Below are 18,434 nucleotides of genomic sequence, written 5' to 3'. Positions count from 1 at the left end.
GATCAAAGGTTGACTGCTCTACCTCTGTGCCACGGTGGATGCTATGATCTGAATCAATCTAAGCTTAATAGATAAATAATTGATCCATAAAAGTAAAGATAGATTCAAAGCATAAGGCTAAAGTCAGCTAGCTTGAAGCTAACGTATAATGGGATTACCCATAGGACGGCTAATGCTAACTCGACCTAAACATTGCTGACTAAATGAGCATCTTAATCCTTATTTTTATTGTCTTCAAGACTAAAGAAAATACAGACCTTCGCCTACAGCTCATCATTGTGATTCTGTGCTATTTTGGAGCCAAACTGGATTTCATATTGTCTTGTGTCCTCTGGAGTTTACTCAAGTTCAACCGTTTAACCGGTTTAACCATAAAGAGCCAAATCACAACTGAGGTCATTTTATGGTGTGGCTTAAATAATGTGACGTAAGCTAAAAAAAGTCAAAATAAGCCTTATTATTCTAGGGATCCAAATAATTTCAAACTATTCAATTTGTTAAACGTTCAAATCAGTTTAGATCATTCTATGCAGTAAGTGTCCAGCTTTACAATCAAGCAACTGTAAAGGGGAACACATTTCTATAAAAAAATAATTTTAATTTTAAGGTTTGTCCATTCCTGGTAAACAAACCTGAATTAAAAAAATCATAGACGTATATACCTGGACAGACAATCTCATCCATAAGATTCTGCAGGATCCATAACTAAAGAAAAAAACCTGGAGAGAAATGGATTCATTGATTGGAGTTTCTACATTTCTAATTGGCTCAAGTGGGTTAAATCATCTGTTAAATAAAAACCATTCCCTTTAATATTTAAGTTTTCATGACAGAAATTGATAAAACATTTCTCTCCCTAACAGAGATAGTGTCATGCATCCAAAATAGAGGAATATACATAAAAACTGTCCTTGAATTCTGACTGTAAATGTGTTAATTTTTGGTGTAAAGCCGGATTTTTGTTTTATTTTGAAGTCAATGGGAAATATTTGCTTTTTAAGAAAGCATGTCTCTGCATCAAAGTGAAAGCTGATCATCAGATTTCAGCTCCTAAAGTCTCACCGTACCAATGAACGATACACTCATGCTGACTTTTGATTTGCATTTTCCGCTTCCCCTCCTCTGCAAGCAGACGTCACATGTTCGTAAATCAAACAAACAGTAGTACAAGAACATGCTCCTACAAGACTGTCCTTAAATGCTCTCGGTGAAAAGAAACCGGTTCCACCAGCCATCTGGAGCTGTTGAAACCGTAAAATATGCTCTAGTTTTAATTACCAAGGCCAGCCGCATCTTCAGCCAAACATTTCCAGCTGACGGCGTTTCAGGATGTCTCTGCAATGTGACAGCTCTAATTGGACCATTCATAGAAATGTCTCTGATTTTTGCTAATGAGACGAGAAAGAAAGGGACTGATAGTTAAAGAATGAAGTGGAGGAAATAGATTGTTACCAATCAAACGTGGGTTCTCTTTTTGTTTTGTTTTTTATATAGAGGATCACATCATATTCCAATTCTCACCGTCCAAGTGAAGTCATTTTGATTTCCATTTGTACTTCTGATCACTTTCCTCATAAAATCACAGGAAAGTTAAGATAAATGTTTTCAGATTCACCTCAGATTTAGGGATTTACCCAGAAATAATAAAAGACAGACAACTGTGTGTTTCAGATTTTTAGTGCAGAAAAATGAAACAAGTTGGAGACCTGGGTGTTGATGGGATGAAGATCCACTGGATATTTTGGTTGGAAGGAAAGTCTGCTGCTTTCATAAGCTATTTTCCTCACATGAGAGGATCTCAGTCATTTCGGCTCAGCGAGAGCAGATTACAGACGGAGTTATCTGCATAGATTGAGGCCATAAACATTACTGATGTGCACAATCCTTTCATGTCTGGCCTCACATCCTTCACCGGCGGTGACAAAACAGATAAGATAAAAGATTAAAGGTAAGATCCTGATTGCTGCTTAGCTTGCCTCCTTCTATTCATATTGTAAAGAGAGTCGTAAAAACTGTTATTTTAGAGCAGGGGTGTTTAACTCAATCACACAACGGGCCATAACCCATGACACACCTTAGGTCGCGGGCCGAACATGATTAACATTGATTTAACACTCTAAAACTACATTTAAAAAATTTAAAACAGTAACTTTTTAACATAGTTATGAACTAGATATAGCCTATAGTACTGTATTACCTTAGATAATATAGTGTGAATGCTGTAAGGTGAATTTGGCCGCTGAAGATATAGTGTGTGCCAAAAACACTGAAGTTGATAGCTGAAGCTAATAGCTGAAAATGCTGAAATTGATTGTTAAAACACTAAAGGCGATAGATGAAATCACTGAAGCTAATAGCTAAAAACGGTGAAGCTGATAGCTGAAAATGCTGAAATTGATAGCTGAAATCACTGAAGCTAATTGCTAAAAGCTCTGAAGCTGATAATTGAAGATGCCGAAGCTGATAGCTGAAAATGCTGAAGCTGGTAGCAGAAAGTGCTGAAATTGATAGCTGAAATAACTGAAGCTAATTGCTAAAATCGCTGAAGCTGATAACTAAAGATGCTGAAGCTGATAGCTGAAAATGCTGAAGCTGATAGCGGAAAAAACTGAAGCTGGTAGCAGAAAGTGCTGAAATTGATAGCTGAAATAAGTGAAGCTAATTGCTAAAAGCGACGAAGCTGATAACTAAAGATGCTGAAGCTGACAGCTGAAAATGCTAAAGTTGATAGCTTAAAATGCTGAAATTGATAGCTGAAATAACTGAAGCTAATTGCTAAAAGTGCTGCAGCGTATAATTGAAGATGCTGAAGTTGATAGCTGAAAATGCTGAAATTGATAGCTGAAATCACTGAAGCTAATTGCTAAAAGTGCTGAAGCTGATAACTGAAGATGCTAAAGCTGATAGCTGAACATGCTGAAATTGATAGCTAATATCACTGAAGCTAAATGCTAAAAGTGCTGAAGCTGATAACTGAAGATGCTAAAGTTGATGGCTGAAATCACTGAAGCTAATAGCTGAAAACACTGAAACTGAAAGCCAGTTAAAATATTAGCTAAATGCCAAATTAGCCTAAAAGCCAACAAAAAAAACTTAGGTTAGCCAAAACAGCTAGTATGTAGCTGAAAAAATAGCTTCAGAAAAACCTAAAAGACTGCAAAAAACCTAAATTAGCCATACCAGTTAGCATGTAGCTGAAGTATTAGGTAAACTCCAAAACAGCCCTAAGATTTAATAACAATAAAATAAAATAAAATGATATGGAGGGCCTTGACTTTGACACGTGCTTTAGAGTATATTGCTCGTTCAGTTAACCTTTCAGGGTTAGAGTCCACAGCAACAAAATTTAAAAACCTGACAGTACTTATTAGTCTGACTTTGTGTTTGGTCAAAACTGGTCAGTACAGAGTTCACCTGGACTCTGTGACATACAGGAAGTCTACCTCAGCAGACTGAAAAGCCCTTCTTCAGCAAACTGATTAAAGTTCACTGATACACTCTTTGACCAAAGTCTTCTTTACTGAATGCAGATTTGTGCGTTGGGACTGCACCCACGCGTTTGTGCCCCTCATTGTGAGCAAACAACAAACCCATGCTTGTTTCAGCTACTACAGAGGGAATCTGACACAGTGGTGTGTGCCAGATTCCAAACGGATCTGCTCGTAGCGGCAGGATGCCTGTAGCTTTGCCTCACACTGTAACTTTAATCATATTTTGCTTATTTTTAACCCTTTAACTCCAGAGCTCCAGTGTTTATGCTCTTTGATTTACTGTAACTTTTCAACGGTTAACAGGATCAACGTGATTCCAGTAAATCGTCGAGCCGCTTTTCCCCTTTACAATCTACTGGAATCACGTTGATCGCCAGCGACGCCTCAGGCGTTAAAGGGTTATTTTATATTATTATTATTAACGGACCGATGTTATTTTTCTAACATATCAGTCATAAAGACCTTTAACATAACAGCATGTATAATTAAGGGCGAAACAGAGTAAAACAACAAAAACATTGACAAAACCAACACCTAACCCCAATCAGCCCAGACAGGCAAAGGAAACCATTTCCCACAATTCCTTGCACTGCTAGATCTGACAGCAGGCCTAATATGTCTGTGACCATCAATTAACTACAAATCCCATCATACAGTGCGTCATTCGCCAGTTTTGCCACAATAGGAGATTTCCTTTATAATATATAATTTTGACAGGATATATATTATGGGGAGCAAAATCTTTTGGGGTATTTATAAGTTTAATTTTTTATATAAAATGACATACGATTAAAGAAATTTGAGTTTTTTTTCTTTTAACGTTTACTTTTTTTATTATTGTTTTTATGTAGAGTAAAATGTTGTAAGTCATTTAAGATTTAAATTGATTTACTCTGGAATAATATTCCTTTCGGTTTTTACTCATATTTATGAGTAACTTCTTCAAAGTTTTAACAATTTAGTTTTTTTGAGTTCAGTAAATGTATATCCTGTTTGGCCCGTGACCTAAAGTGTTGCATTGACCCCTGGTCAATGCAAAGTATAATTAGTATGTGATAAAAGTGAGACAGTATACTTGAAGTTTACTTTTTATATTTAGTACTATCTTTATATTGTAAATTTAAAATGTTCCAATTTAGTCTGAAGAAGTATTCAGCTAGTATACTCCCTACACTGCTTGTATGCGGTCTTTAGTAAAGATATTTTACTTAAGTATACTAAGCGAACATTTTGCTAAAAATACAACAAACAAGAGTAACTTAAATTTGTTCGACTTTTATGTTGTTCACACTTGTATTTTGCTAATTTTAATCTATTTTCCCAGTAAATTGAATTTAAAAAAACTAAAATACTTTAAAAATATTGCAACTTAACCTTCATGCTTTCAAAAAAAATCTAAAACTTGCAACATCAAATTGAAAGAAAACCGCCAGGTCGGACTGATAAGCCATAGACTGCTGCTCAAAGCAGAGAAAAGGCTGGAGGTTTGCTTCACCTTTCGGATGTGTAAAAAGCTTATCACTGAAAAATAATTTTACTGGATTGTGTTTTTGTGGGGCCCCAGTACAAGGTGCACAGAGATTACTGTCAGGAACTTTTAGGGCCATTCCAGGACTCTATATTGATTTGTTTACCTCACCCACGGTGCCGTTGAACTCTGTGGCTTATTTGGCTCTAAATTATGAACGCTTTTACCCGTCCTTTACCCCAGTTACTTTTACCCCACTTTTAGCTCCGTTTGTCCGCCTTTTCTTTTTCCTATCTTTGCAGAAATACTGCTCAAGATAAAACTTAGTCTTAACTCTCAACACTGATGCAATGTTTGCTGGAACTATTTTTTTAGCCGTTAAGACTTTTATGCAGCTTATTGATTTAGAGATGGGCCTTGTTTAGTTCAATTCTCAATAGAGACATGTTGTCACTGCCTGCGTTACGCCCTCCACGCTGATCTCTGAACTCAAGCTGCATGAGCTGCATGTGCCAGGACCGTGCACTGGGAACACCATGAACAGCTTGAGCAAATTTAATTTCCTACATTTTAAAATGTGCACAAAGTATAGCCTGCACTGTTAACTATTTGATACTTTGAACAAAGATTTTATCAGGTCGAAGTTGTAACTTATCTAAGGTTTTCTCAAAATCAATAAAATGTAGAATTTTATTTTTGGTCTTGTTAGGAGCTAAGATTTTTGAATAAAGAAATGATTAAAAATCAGTCAAAATTATGTGGCTTTGACAAAACAAGAATTTGCTTTAGGATTCAAAAATCCCTCAAATTGCACTGCGAGTTTTGGTTCAACTTTAAGGATTTTAAGTTAAATTTCAATAAATGTTAACAGCATTTATTTTCATTATTTTGGAAACAAAAGTTTAGATTTATGTTCTAAGAATAGAAGCTGTTTTAGATCATACAAGGATTTATAGGATGATTGTATTCTTATTTTGTTCTAAAATTAGTGATTTTTCATTTGTTATAGTGGTTTTTTGATACTGTAATCAAAATGAACTATAATAAGTTACATAAAAATAGAAAAATATTAATCACTTCCAAAAAATACTTATTATTTGGCTGTATAACATTCAGTTTGAAATAATTCTATTTAACAGTTAGCTTTTTATCTTATTTATCCCTTTTTAATGCTTGTGTGGAGCTTCTTGTTTCTAGATTTTGGTGTCTTAATACAAGACTTCTTGTTTTACAAAAAGAAACTACTGCATGGGCAGATAATTTTACTACTTTCTGATGATTTTCTTCTTAAGATTATTGCTTTATTCCTGTTTTTGCAGTGTGGATTTGAGAGACATGACTTAACCACAGAATTTACACTCCTCAACAGACAAATGTAGTTGTGAACGGCAAATATAACACTTAATTGAACCTAAACATGACAAAACCTTAAAATAACACAACAAAATCAGTGAAGAACTTGAAATGAAGTGGGAAAAAAATGAAAAATGGTGGATTTGACTGAGACAAATTAAAAAGTATATTTTGAAATGCATACAAAAGGTCAACCAACTGTTGTTTGACCTGCCGTCACTAGAGGTTATTCAAAAATAAAACATTTACTCATCGACTAACAAGCTGGATCATAAAAGCAAACGTCAAATTACAGCTGCTCATTTAAAGCACGAAACACAAACTGTTCAGTTGGATGAAGTCTGGGTTGATAAAGAAACAGTTGGAATGTTCTGAACACACATCTGATCACACAGATAAGAAATAAAAAATAAAAAGATGACGATTAAGTCAAGATAAAATATCTATCTGAGGTTGTTGAATAAGATTTTGTTTTTTTGTTAAAGTATGGACGAGCGGCAAGAACGTACACCCTTAAAACAATAAACAGACAGGGTGGGGTTTACACTGAGAAGCTCACAGGCTGTTGGACACTGGAGTAAAGTGGCATTTATCTGGAGTGATGGCTGTGGCAGAGCCAGACCTGCGAGCCGCTGATTTACGACGGCGGTGAAGTGTTTAATGTTGGTGAGCACGCGTCTCCTGTTGAAGGTCACAGCTCTGTGCAGCCCTCGCTGGTGTGTGGATGCTGCTGTCAGCTGCTCTCTTGTGTCACTTGACCTTGTTCCAACAGGGCTTTGCTTCTGCTTCAGGCTGCGGTGATGGTGAAGGCCAGGAAACACCCAGAGGAGCTGGAAGAGGTGGCTCTGGAAGAGGGCAGTGTCAGAGACGGAGTCCCCAAAGACAGGGATGATGGATAGATAGATGGACAGATTTGACTGACAAATTCAACCCCAGCTGGGAACATTCTGGACAGGTCACCACCATCGCAGGGTAGAATAACAGCTCCAAACCGGAAACTTGCTGGATTCATCCTGATGCAGAGGAAGATTGATGCTCAATTGTAAAGAAACTGTGTTTATCTTCTTTGATTTACTGTAACTTATTAACGGTTAACGCGATCAACGTCATTCCAGCTGATTCTGAAGGAGAAAAGCGGCTCGTATGAGCCGCTTTTCTCCTTCAGAATCAGCTGGAATGATCTCATTAACGGTTGAAAAGTTACAGTATGTTAAAGATTCTGTATTTAAGGGTTAAAACAAGACTTAAATCAAATGTGGTTGGCAATCTAAGTAAACAGAAAAAACTAAATAAAAGCCTACAATTTTTTTAAAGCTTCAAAACACATTTAATAAAATATATAGGAAATATTTCAAAGCTAGGATAGGCTCCAGCAACCATATGACCCTGCAGGGGATTCAAGGGGTTCAAAACCAAGACAACAAATGGAACAAAATCAGGAATTATTACATTTTTTGTATTTCAAGCTTTAAAAGGGGACACATATATGGATTTGATGAATCAATGTATTTTCTGAGTGAAAACCAATTTGATTTGATCAATTCTATTTTTAATGTCCTACTTCTGGGCAGGGTAGGAATAAAACCTGCCAGCCGGAGGAGTCATGCATTTGATCCACTCTGTAAATAGATGTGATCCCATTTTGCTCCCTAGTTCAGGAATTTGACAAATCTCTGTGCTTATTTGATATTGGGTTAATGTTTCTGACTGTGGTTATCTATAAAATTGCAAAAGAAAGCCCAAAGGAACTATTAAAAGGCTGAAATTAGCCTTAATTACATTGCAGTTTGTACAAAACCCTCTTTATAAATGTAGACTCCTTTCTACTCTCTCCGTACTATATAGGCTCTCATAAGCACAAGATTAAACATGAGTAAATGGACAAAGACACAAAAACTCTAACTGTATCACACTATCTGTGATCTGAGAGACTGCAACCGCAAAACAGACACAAAGGCCTCTGTGTTTACCAGATCAAACCACGGGGAAGCCTGCTCCAAACATGTTTTCACACTATAGTAAAAACAGAAGGAACTCCTTTAAATTGAAACCATATGAAGCATGTGCAGAATCCACCCATGTTTTCCCTCCAATCACAGCAGGCGTGGAGCTGCGGGGCGGCTAAGCCTGAAAGTGGGTCATCGGTGTGAAAACTGTCTTGACCTTCAAATGTAAGCATTAACCTGGGTGTGTTGCTTTCCGCCAAGAAGTTGTGTGTTCACAACATTTTGCTCTTTAATGGGCACGGAGTCGAGGTCAGGGGTCGGCGAGGAGGGGCCGACCTTCTGAAAACCCTAAAGTTTCTAAAGCGTACACAGATGCCAACAAATATTATATCTTTTTGATTATTTTGTTATCAGACACGCAATTTAAATCCCACCTGACATGTTTTGACGGAGACGGAACGTCTCCGTCAAAACATGTCAGGTGGGATTTAAATTTCGTGACAAAATAATCAAAAAAGTTATGAATACTACAGACACTATGAACCTTATTGCATTAATAACAGGCAATAAATACAGTAAAAAAACTAAAATAACCAGAAAAGTTGGAGCCAAACACAAAAATCTGCTGTGTAATGCAATAAAAACATACTAAATTCCTCACCGCTAAAACAGGAAGAGCATGAATCTGGATTACATAAGAGAAAAATCTTTCTTTCTGCATGTTTTTAAAGAAAAATGTTTTAAAATTTAAAAAAAATGACACAAACTAATGAGCTTTTTGCACCCTGCTGCTCCAGAGAGTTCCTTATTTTACAGTGTTAACACAGCAGAAAGGTGATCCCAGAGTCTTGTATGACCTCTTGTTATTTGTGAGGTAAAGGACATCCCCGGGGGCAGAAACATAGAACACATACCGTACATACTAACCGTCATGTCAGTGACTTTGAAGCCCGGTTGAAGGTCTCACAGATAGAGGTTAAGTTTAAAAAAAATATGCTTTAAAAATCCTCTAAAAACGCACAAAATCAAACTACATTAGAACTAAATTGTTCCTGTTTTGTGTGATTTTTTTTAAAACAAACCTTAGATTTGCTGAAAATGACTAACTGCCATGCAGTGAAGAATGATGCATATTTACATGCAGTACAGCGGTGGTGTGAGTGAGATCAGTCACGCTCCAGGCTGTAAATAAACCAGCAAAGCAGAGAGGTGAAGCCACAACAGTGAATGTAAAGGTCATATTCTGCAGCAGCGTAACATCATCAAAAATTCAGCATCTACACATGTTTGGATAAATGTATCATCGTGTCATGCTGGAATAAAAAAAAAAGACTTGTCAGCACATGCACCTTAAAATGCAAAACTACTGGGAGATAATGACCCACAGGAGATCTAGTGATGCTGAACATAATGAATGAAAGTGCTGCAAACTGCTCCTCCCTTGAGCCAAAACATGCGTGTGTTTACGCGAGTCCCCGAGGGCTAAACAGGCTAAATATAGAGCATGTTAGCATACAGCATAAGCACAGTTAAAGAGTGGAAAGGGAGGAATAAAGGAAGTGTGTCAGTGGGCTGCCAATGCACAATGACACAACAGGTTCTTGTTTTTTGCCGTGTAATGCTGAGTCATCTGCAGAACTTTCACTTTTAAAGGAGGGAGAGTCTATCTATCTATCTATCTATCTATCTATCTAGGGTCTAGGGTCTGGGAGAGTATCCGTCTGTGTTCAAGAAATCCTGATCATCATTAAATTCATTATAATTTCATACATCGACTATATTTTACTCCTAAAAAATGAAGCGTAATGAGGATTACCTCAGACCCAACGTGTAACTTATGCCCCATAAAAGGCTTTGGCACATTTAAACACGTTTTGGGAATGTAAGGCAGTGAGAGTTCTGGGGTCAGGTTGCTTCAACCCTTTCTGATTTGTTTAAAGTCTCCATACTCAGTTCACCTGCTTTGTTGTTTTTGAATGATCTCTCCTCTGTTAGGCTTATTGTGGCCAAGCCTAGAATCACACGTCACACGTTGGAAACCACCGCATTGTGGCTGAGCGTTTCCTTAGATGTAGGTGCAGCTCAGTCAACCACAGAGGGCTTGAAGTAGATCTTCTTCTCCTCCACATCTAGAGGAGCTAGCTGTGGGGATTTGGGCATCTGGTCCAGATGCTTTGGACCTTGAAGGAAAGTTACAGCATTTTACTATTTGGGTGGGGGCCCAAGGACAGACCCAGGACATGCTAGAGATCACGTCTCTTGGATGGCCCCCTCCATCCATCCATCCATTTAATTTTATTTAGTTTAGGTGCAGAAAGTTTTTCTGCATTTCTGTGGTGTTGGAAGAATTTTTTTTACGTTTACAGTTTTTCTCAATTGTTTTAGTGCATTTCTCACAACAGTTTTGACGTTTGGACCACTGCTGCAACGGCGTTTCTCAAAACAATTAGTGCAAACTGCAAAACATGGTAGATAACCTGCAGAAGCGAGTCACTCTCTCAAAATGCAAGTCAGTCACTCAAAGCGGGTAGTTCATGCTTCAAAAGCAACTTTTTATGTCACTCACAGTTCTAGTATCGTCAAAATGACAAGATATAACTCCAGCTTCTGTGAATAATCAAGTCAGATGATTTCAGCATGTTTTCATTGAGACTAGGAATCACTCTGGAAGGGCTTCCCAATGTCATGCACAGTCAAGACAGCATTATGGACCATGCATGACAATTTTGAAAACCAGAATTTAATCTAATCTAAAAAAAACAACAACAACAAAAATAAACTGAATATTCACTTTACACTGTTTATTTGCAACCGTTCACAGCATTGTGCAAATGGAAAAAAACTAAACTAAACTCCCTTTGGCTCAGTAAACCTTACTGAAGTAATATTGAAACTGAAAATACTGTAAAAACACACAATGCTGCAAATCAATCATAGACAACTAGACACTCCGGTCTGTCTGGGAGCATATCTTCATTGACATCACAGCGAATATCAGCTCTATCCATTCACAGAAGAAAGTATCTTCTTGAGAACTGAATCCACCCTCTGGAGGACCCTGTGATGTCATCACCAGCTGCATTCATGACCTCTAGCAGGTCATTTGGGTATGTGGACGCCGGTCATATATCTTCCACCTCCAGGAATAAAAAAATTGCTTTTTGTCTAGAAGGATATGCTATCGGATGAAATAAACATGAAACTATCACTAGGCTGTGCCCAAATGACTAAATGTTGTGGAGGTTGCACTAAATGTTATGAGAAGTTTAATTCTTTTGTGAGAAATGCAACAAAACGATGGAGAAAAACTGTACTTGGAAAAACGCAGCTCACTTTTGCCATCTAGTGGTGAAACAAAAGCATTGCATCACTTTCTCTACCGGAACTAAAAGTATTAAAAATAAATAAATAAATAAAAAACTTTGCAATTCATTCTTGAATAAACGTGGCAGATAAATGTCACACACATGAGTACATCAATAATATCGATGAACTCTGTCAGGTTTACACCGACTGCCTTCAAATAGATCCTTTCGTGGCGGAGTGATTTGTTTCCGTTAATTGCCGAGTGACCAGGTTAATTAATGGTGCACGTGCGAGTTTTAGAAGACACGAACCGCCAGGTGCAAGAGTGACAACCCGCAAAGTCTTGGTAAGTGTTACCAAAAAGTTTTTGGGGACAAAATGTAGCATAAAACAAAAAAACCTTTAGACGATGAGACTCATGTCACGACAGGATGAAACAAAGTGTGATGACGTCATGTTCAGACAGGACTCACCTGAGGTTTGCTAAAGGGAACAAGCGGTGTCCCATCAGGGATAAGTCACGGTTTACAGTCATGAGCAATCCTCGTGTCGTCTACTGGACTTTCATGAGTAACTTTGTTTTGAACAAAAAGTTTAATCATAAGAAAATAAGGCTCCAAACCACAGAAGCACATTTTTGTTGGATTATTATCCTAGAAAACGTCAAATTTTGTTCTCTGCAAAATATATTGAGTTGAATTTCATTATAAAGTATCAGCAATTTTCATTTTTTCTCATCCAAATAAGTAGTCAAATGCAACTAATTTCTATTCAAATACTTTAATTGTTTGTCAAAATATTTGACTAAAAACTAATTTTTGTCAAACTGAAATGAAAAACTTGGTATTTGTCAATGTAGTTTGGTTCAAAATAATAATTATGACTTTTAAAAGACTGTCGGTAGCATGCTCCAATATAAATCCCATATTCATGCTTTATTATTTTTATTTTAATTTTTAAAATGATGCTAGTCTCTGGTCGTCTTCAGTGATCTAAAGAAAGCTGACACTGGAGCTGCAGAAATGTGAGCTGATGGTCTGAATGCTTCAGCAAACACAGATCTGCTTACAACTTAGTCGAATTGTAGAAGAGCTTTTTTTGGCTCAGGATGTCCAAATGAACAACATTTTTGTCCTGACTTGCACAAATTGAACTCTACCAGGCACAGCTGTCGAGTTTAAAATGTCAGGAAAGCGTGTTAAAGGGAGTCTCACACAACTGATGTGATTAAAAAATTGTAAATCACATTTTTGGTGTGGGAGTGTTCTCGTTCAGCTGTCTGAAAGTGAGTCTTCCAGCAGTGAAACAGGTGCTGGAATGGGTGAATGTTGTTTCTGCCAAGAACTTTGCTCCAACAGCTCAGTCCAATGATGGTTTGTCTTTTCACATGCTGCTGATATCCTGATCTACGCCCTGTTTCCTGTAAAACCGAACATCAGGGTGTCAAACTCAATCGCGGGGGCCCAAAATGTAAAACACACCTTAGGTCGCGGGCCTAACAGGATAAACATTTATTGAACACTAAAACTAAAATTTAAAACTGTAACTTTTTAACATAATTATGAACTACATAATGAGATGATGCTAGTGTGAAAGCTGTGAGCTGAAGATGCTGAAATTGATGGCTAAAAGCGCTGATAGCTGAAAACGCTGAAGCTGATAGCCAGCTAAAATTTTAGCTAAATGCCAAATTAGCCTCAAAAACTGAAAAAAAGAAAACCTAGGTTAGCCAAAACCGCTAGCATGTAGCTGAAAAATAGCCAAACTTTAAAATAGCCTAAAAATTGAAAAAAAGCCTAAATTAGCCAAAACAGCTAGCGTGTAAATATTAGCCTAACAGCCTAAAAAAACATAAAAAAGCCTTAGCAAGTTGCTAAAATATTAGCTAAACTAAAAAAAAAAAGTCTTAAAAAATCTTAGTAAATTCCAAAACAGCCCAAAAAGCTAGCATAATACCAATTTTTAAAGTCAAAACTGTAAATTTTAACATAAATTCAAATACTAAAAAGGCAGAAATATTATTCAAAATTAATTGGTTTAAATCTTAAATAACTTTCAATATTTTACTCTCCATAAAAATATATTTTGTCAAAATTATACAAGTCGAAAATGAGTGTTAGATAACATCGGACCATTAATAGCAATAAAATAAAATGATCTGGAGGGCCGGATGCGGCCCCAGGGCCGTGCTTTGACACATGTGCCGTATTTTTACTAATCTGTTTTACAGCAGCTTTGTAGATCTATCTAGTGGCAGGACACTTTAATCAACAGCAGATCTCATTTATTAATATTCTTAATCTGGTTTTGGGAAAGATTCTTTTCAACTTCTGGGAAAAAAAAATCAAATTCCATCAAGTAAAAGAATAAAATAACCGTTAGTGAACCTTTGGACGGCATGTTTGTCTAAATATTCCACAGAAGAACGGAGTATCGGTTCAGTCCAGCTTTGTTTGCTCACTCTCAGCATTTATGGGAGTTTCAATATGACACAGGAAGTATGTTTTCATTGGAAATGTTGACCCCGGAGTGGAACAGGAGGAGCAGACTGAGGCAGGATGGGTGCTCGCTGAACTGGTGGGGCAACAGGAAACATTCAGAGTCTGCACCAGAAATGGGATCTCCCTGAGGTGCAGTCAGAAATGAAGCGGCGGTAATCTGAAGCTGTCAGGGTGCAGCTCTGTGCTGCGACTGCATGTACATCCAGAACGGAAAGGTGTGTAACGGGAAGGCTGAGTGAATAACGTTCAGTTTTGCTTGTTTTTATTAAAGTCTCACTCTGATTATCTTTGATCTATGCGATCTTTTAATTATGATTGAGCTGGTTTTAGCCTTTTTTTTTCTTTTTTAATTAAGGGCGTTTTCTTGGACATAGTTTCTATTCTTGGAAAAAAAATACCTCTAAACTGTGGGTGAGACTGTTGAAAGGGGAGCAACCCCGTCCCCTCTTCCCGTCTACAAGTCAACTCACATAGTTGTTTTATGTTAGAGCTGGAATTTCATCCAAAGGTTGACTCTGGTCAGGATGGAGCTTTTGAAGTAGAAGTCTTCCTCTCATCCCAGGTTTGTTGTGAGCTCCATAGTAAGCTCTCAAGAGGCTCTAATAGTTTGTCTTCGTTGTTTGACATTTAAACCAGACACCCAGAAAGTTATTTTTTCAAAGCGTGGTGAAGAAATCAGAAGTCGTTTCTGTTTGATGAACAAGCTAACTTCATGACTTGAAGTTACTTTAATCAAGTAGATTTTATCTTCAGTGGTGGCATTTGGAAACCTTTGCAGATAAAAGTTCATGTCAGTCAAGTAAGAACAAATGTCAGATTTGAACCTCCAGGAATTGGTTCAAACTTGGAAATATTGAGATCGATCTTGTAAAGCTCTCTGTCAGAAGTTCAGTTGGATGGTCCAAAGCAGTCAGACTTGAATCAAGAGACGACTCCTAATATTTCAAACTTAACTAATTAGTCAATTTATGTTTAGATTTTTGACATGTCAGATAGGCCTAAAATTACAATTAAAGGTTTAATCTACAGTCAAAGTGGTTTATCATAATTATCTTATTGCATTTACTTGTATAGATTTTAAAATAATTTGGACTGTACACTAATTATGTTTTTATTCAAGGATGAAGGAACACAAAAGTCACAATAACAGAACATCTAACGTTTCTTCCATTTTTAAAATATGCTGCAGCAGGAGGATCTGATTAAACACAGGATGTTTTATTTTGAAAGGAACCTGAATGTGCTATTGTTAAATTTGTTATATATATAAACTCGGTTGCAGAGAACATTACAAAACGCTTTATGGTTAAAAAAAAACCCAAAACGTCCTTTTTTTAACTTTGAACCTTTGCAGCTCTTTCTCAGTTCTGGTCCAGAAGAACCTGGACACAAGGTTACAGTCCAGTCAGTAACCATCTGAGATTATTGTGTCACAAGCTTGGATCTGCAAATTCAAGTTCTTACATTTATGTTTAAAATGATTGTCCTGTTCATTGAGCTGTCAGCTCAGCTAGGTTAGCATCAGCTCGGGTTTCATGTCATTTGGAGTTTCAGGAACTTGTTTTCTTCCTGAAGATTCATGATCTTCTGCAAATATGAGTCTGAACTTCCTTGAATTTGACTCAACAAAGGAGGTTCCTTTTCAAGTATTACACTTCCGTTGGAGGTAAGAGGATCTAAAACTCCTGTTAGCACTTTAAGTTTTGGTCCTTGCTTAATTTGCCAGATCTTATGTAGTCTTAAGACTCTGATAATCATTGGATAATCTGGTGAGATTTTCAGACTTTCCAGCCAAGACGATCACAAAGGTCAACATTGATAGTTGTAAAATGTTGAGTGTCGGTCAAATTTAAGTGGATGGTTACTTTTCCTAAAGAAATGTAAAAATTCAATTGTTTCCATTTAACCAAATTTCAGCAGGAAATGAACAACCAAGGACTTAGAAGATCTACCTTCAGATATCCTTAAACATCGATAAGGAACACCCTGTCGGGATTCATCCCTTATTTAATAGATAACAGTTGTTGCATGAAGGTATTTATTTTTTGTGTTCATTAGGTCACATTGGGACCTTTCACCAACCAAAGTGAAGCTGGATTAGTCTTGATCAGATCTTCAAAAAGGATTTTTTTTTATGGTTAAGGTCTGAGTGTTGGAATGTATTCCTGATTATGGACTCGCAGTTCTTCATTTTTTATGATTTTTAGAAATTAAAGAAGTCAGGAGGCATAGTAGAATGGCTACACTCTTGTACAAATCTACATAAATCTGCAGCACATCAGATCTTTTTCATTCTATAATGAACTTATTTCTCTTCAGAAGTTTGAACTTTCAGAGTTTAAATGAGAGAAAGTGGGAACATGTTTAAGCATCTGTAATTTTATCTTGTGGATTTCACCTATCCTGGGTTATTTATGGATCATATCCCCGTGATAAACAAGGGAACTCTGTTGTCAGAAATGTAATTTTCAGCTTAATTTTCTTTATTTTCCTCCTCCTGTCAGAAATATGCCACAATTTTCATCACAGTGGGGCTTTGAAACTGCGTTTTTCATCCACCAGAAAACCTTATACTCTAATATCTTTTAGCTTATGAGACAAAAATAACTAAAAGGTAAAACTTCATTTTGAAATCTTATTTTTTTTTAGATGTTGTTGGAACATTTTCGAGAAAAGGTGAGTGTCTTGCAGTTGAAATCACGTGGGATTAAACTCTGATACTGAAAGTGTTGATGAATCCTTTCCTTGGAAGATCCCTCATGAAGTTGGAGTTTCTTCTTCCTCTTCTTTTTTTATGTTTGACGATGAAAGAAGTGGAAAATCAATTATAAGATGTTCATGGAGTCGCTTTCAGTTTCTCTTTTAGTGGTTTAAACTTTTTTTTTATGTTACAGCTAAAATATTTAGCTGATTTTGATCTTTTCCTTATTTTCAATGAATGTTTTGTCAAGTTTCTTTAAAGTTGTTAAAAGAATCTGAAGATAAAAGATCCATTTAGTACAGATTGACTTCTCTTTTTAAAGAACCCAGAACTAATCACTTGAACTCTGACCTAAAAGATTGATTCACTTCATGCGTGTAAACGAACACTGAACACGTCTGCTGTTGTACAGATGTTCCAGCCGTTCACATTTCTCCAGATAAATCCTTTCAGCTGATTTGTGGTGAAGTGTGACCATAACGGGGTCGTCTGCTCAAACATCTGTCCACATGTTCAGAAACGGAGAACTGATGTGTGAATCCAACTTCTGGTGACCTCACTTCTGGTTTTTGTGCTTTCAGTGGCCTCAGCTGGCGTGACTCACATCCTGTAGAGTCTGAACTTTGTGAGAAAGCGGGCGGCACGGAGCCGGTCTGCTTCCTGGAATCCAGCGTGGGATTCCCCCCACGTCTCCCACACCCCCCCCTCTTGGTGTCATAGTGCCTTCGAGCTGCAGAGTGGAAGCCTGTACCTGCCAGGTGCTGAGGAGTCCTGCTTCGCTATTGGCTGAAGGGGTTTCGGAGCAGCTCGTCAGACTTCTGTCGCTTCAAAAGAGCTGCTGAGGGGAAACATTCCTACAGATATCTGGAGCAGGAAGGGGGACGGCAGAGAGAATCACCGGTAGGTGGATTATTTTATTCCAAAGGCGAAACTTCAAAGTCTTTAATGAGACGTGAGGCACGCTAATCTGGGGAAGAATTTGAGGCTCTCTCCCGTTTTCATTCTTTGACTTCATTTCTTGTGTGATCTGTTTAGCTGCAACCCGCCGTCTTTCTTTGTCTTTGAGTCCAAACTCAAGTTTTTGCATTTATTGCAGGAGCTTTACATGCTGCTTTGTTTATCTTCATCTGTCCCGCCCAAATCTTTCAGAGGTGTCCTATACGCTCTGTTTCTACCTCTTACCTGCTTCTCTTTGATCAAAGGTTTTCATCTTTAACTGTTTAAACAAATCATTTTTCTTTCCTCAAATTTAAAGCGTCATAAAGCTGTGAAAAAAATGAACTTTTAATCTGTTTGCTCCTATTAAGAACTATTGAAAGTGGATTTATCTTTTTATAAATAAAGAAGAGCTTTCTACAGTAAATATGAAGTCCCACTTACATCATCTGATCTGTTTTCAAAGTGTTCCCATTTTTGAAGTTATGATTGTCATTTTTAGCCAAAATGAAAACAAACTGTTATTTTCTATGACATTGTTTCTCTAGAGCAGCAATAGTTCATTGGTTGTAGCCAGGACTGTTGATTCGTGCCGTCATTCTGTTAAGTTTTTTGTGAGATTAATTAATTGTGACCTTTAAGTAATCGTAACATTTTTAACATAATTGCTGTAAAAAAAAGCCTCGTATTGAGGTATTTTATTTAAGTTTGTGACATTGTGGTGCAGTAAAA

At 37.1% G+C, this 18,434-nt stretch overlaps 1 protein-coding gene across 2 annotated transcripts in view; it reads left to right on the top strand.

Annotated features, from left to right (window-relative positions):
- The first annotated feature begins 11,802 nt into the window (after nt 1-11,802).
- Nucleotides 11,803-18,434, top strand: part of lima1a (LIM domain and actin binding 1a) — a 33,633-nt gene continuing 27,001 nt past the window's right edge. The window contains exons 1-3 of one of the 2 annotated variants that reach the window (XM_024292458.2): nt 11,811-11,910; nt 16,715-16,741; nt 17,348-17,666. The gene's annotated coding sequence lies outside the window, so the exon portion shown is untranslated. Of the gene's footprint in view, nt 11,911-16,714; nt 16,742-17,347; nt 17,667-18,434 lie in introns of both variants that reach the window. The other variant, XM_024292457.2, reaches the window with a different exon arrangement.

The sequence above is a fragment of the Oryzias melastigma genome, linkage group LG7 (assembly GCF_002922805.2).
Source record: "Oryzias melastigma strain HK-1 linkage group LG7, ASM292280v2, whole genome shotgun sequence".
Taxonomy (NCBI): domain Eukaryota; kingdom Metazoa; phylum Chordata; class Actinopteri; order Beloniformes; family Adrianichthyidae; genus Oryzias; species Oryzias melastigma.
Note: the sequence above shows the minus strand (reverse complement) of the source record. Positions and strands in the feature narration are given on the sequence as shown.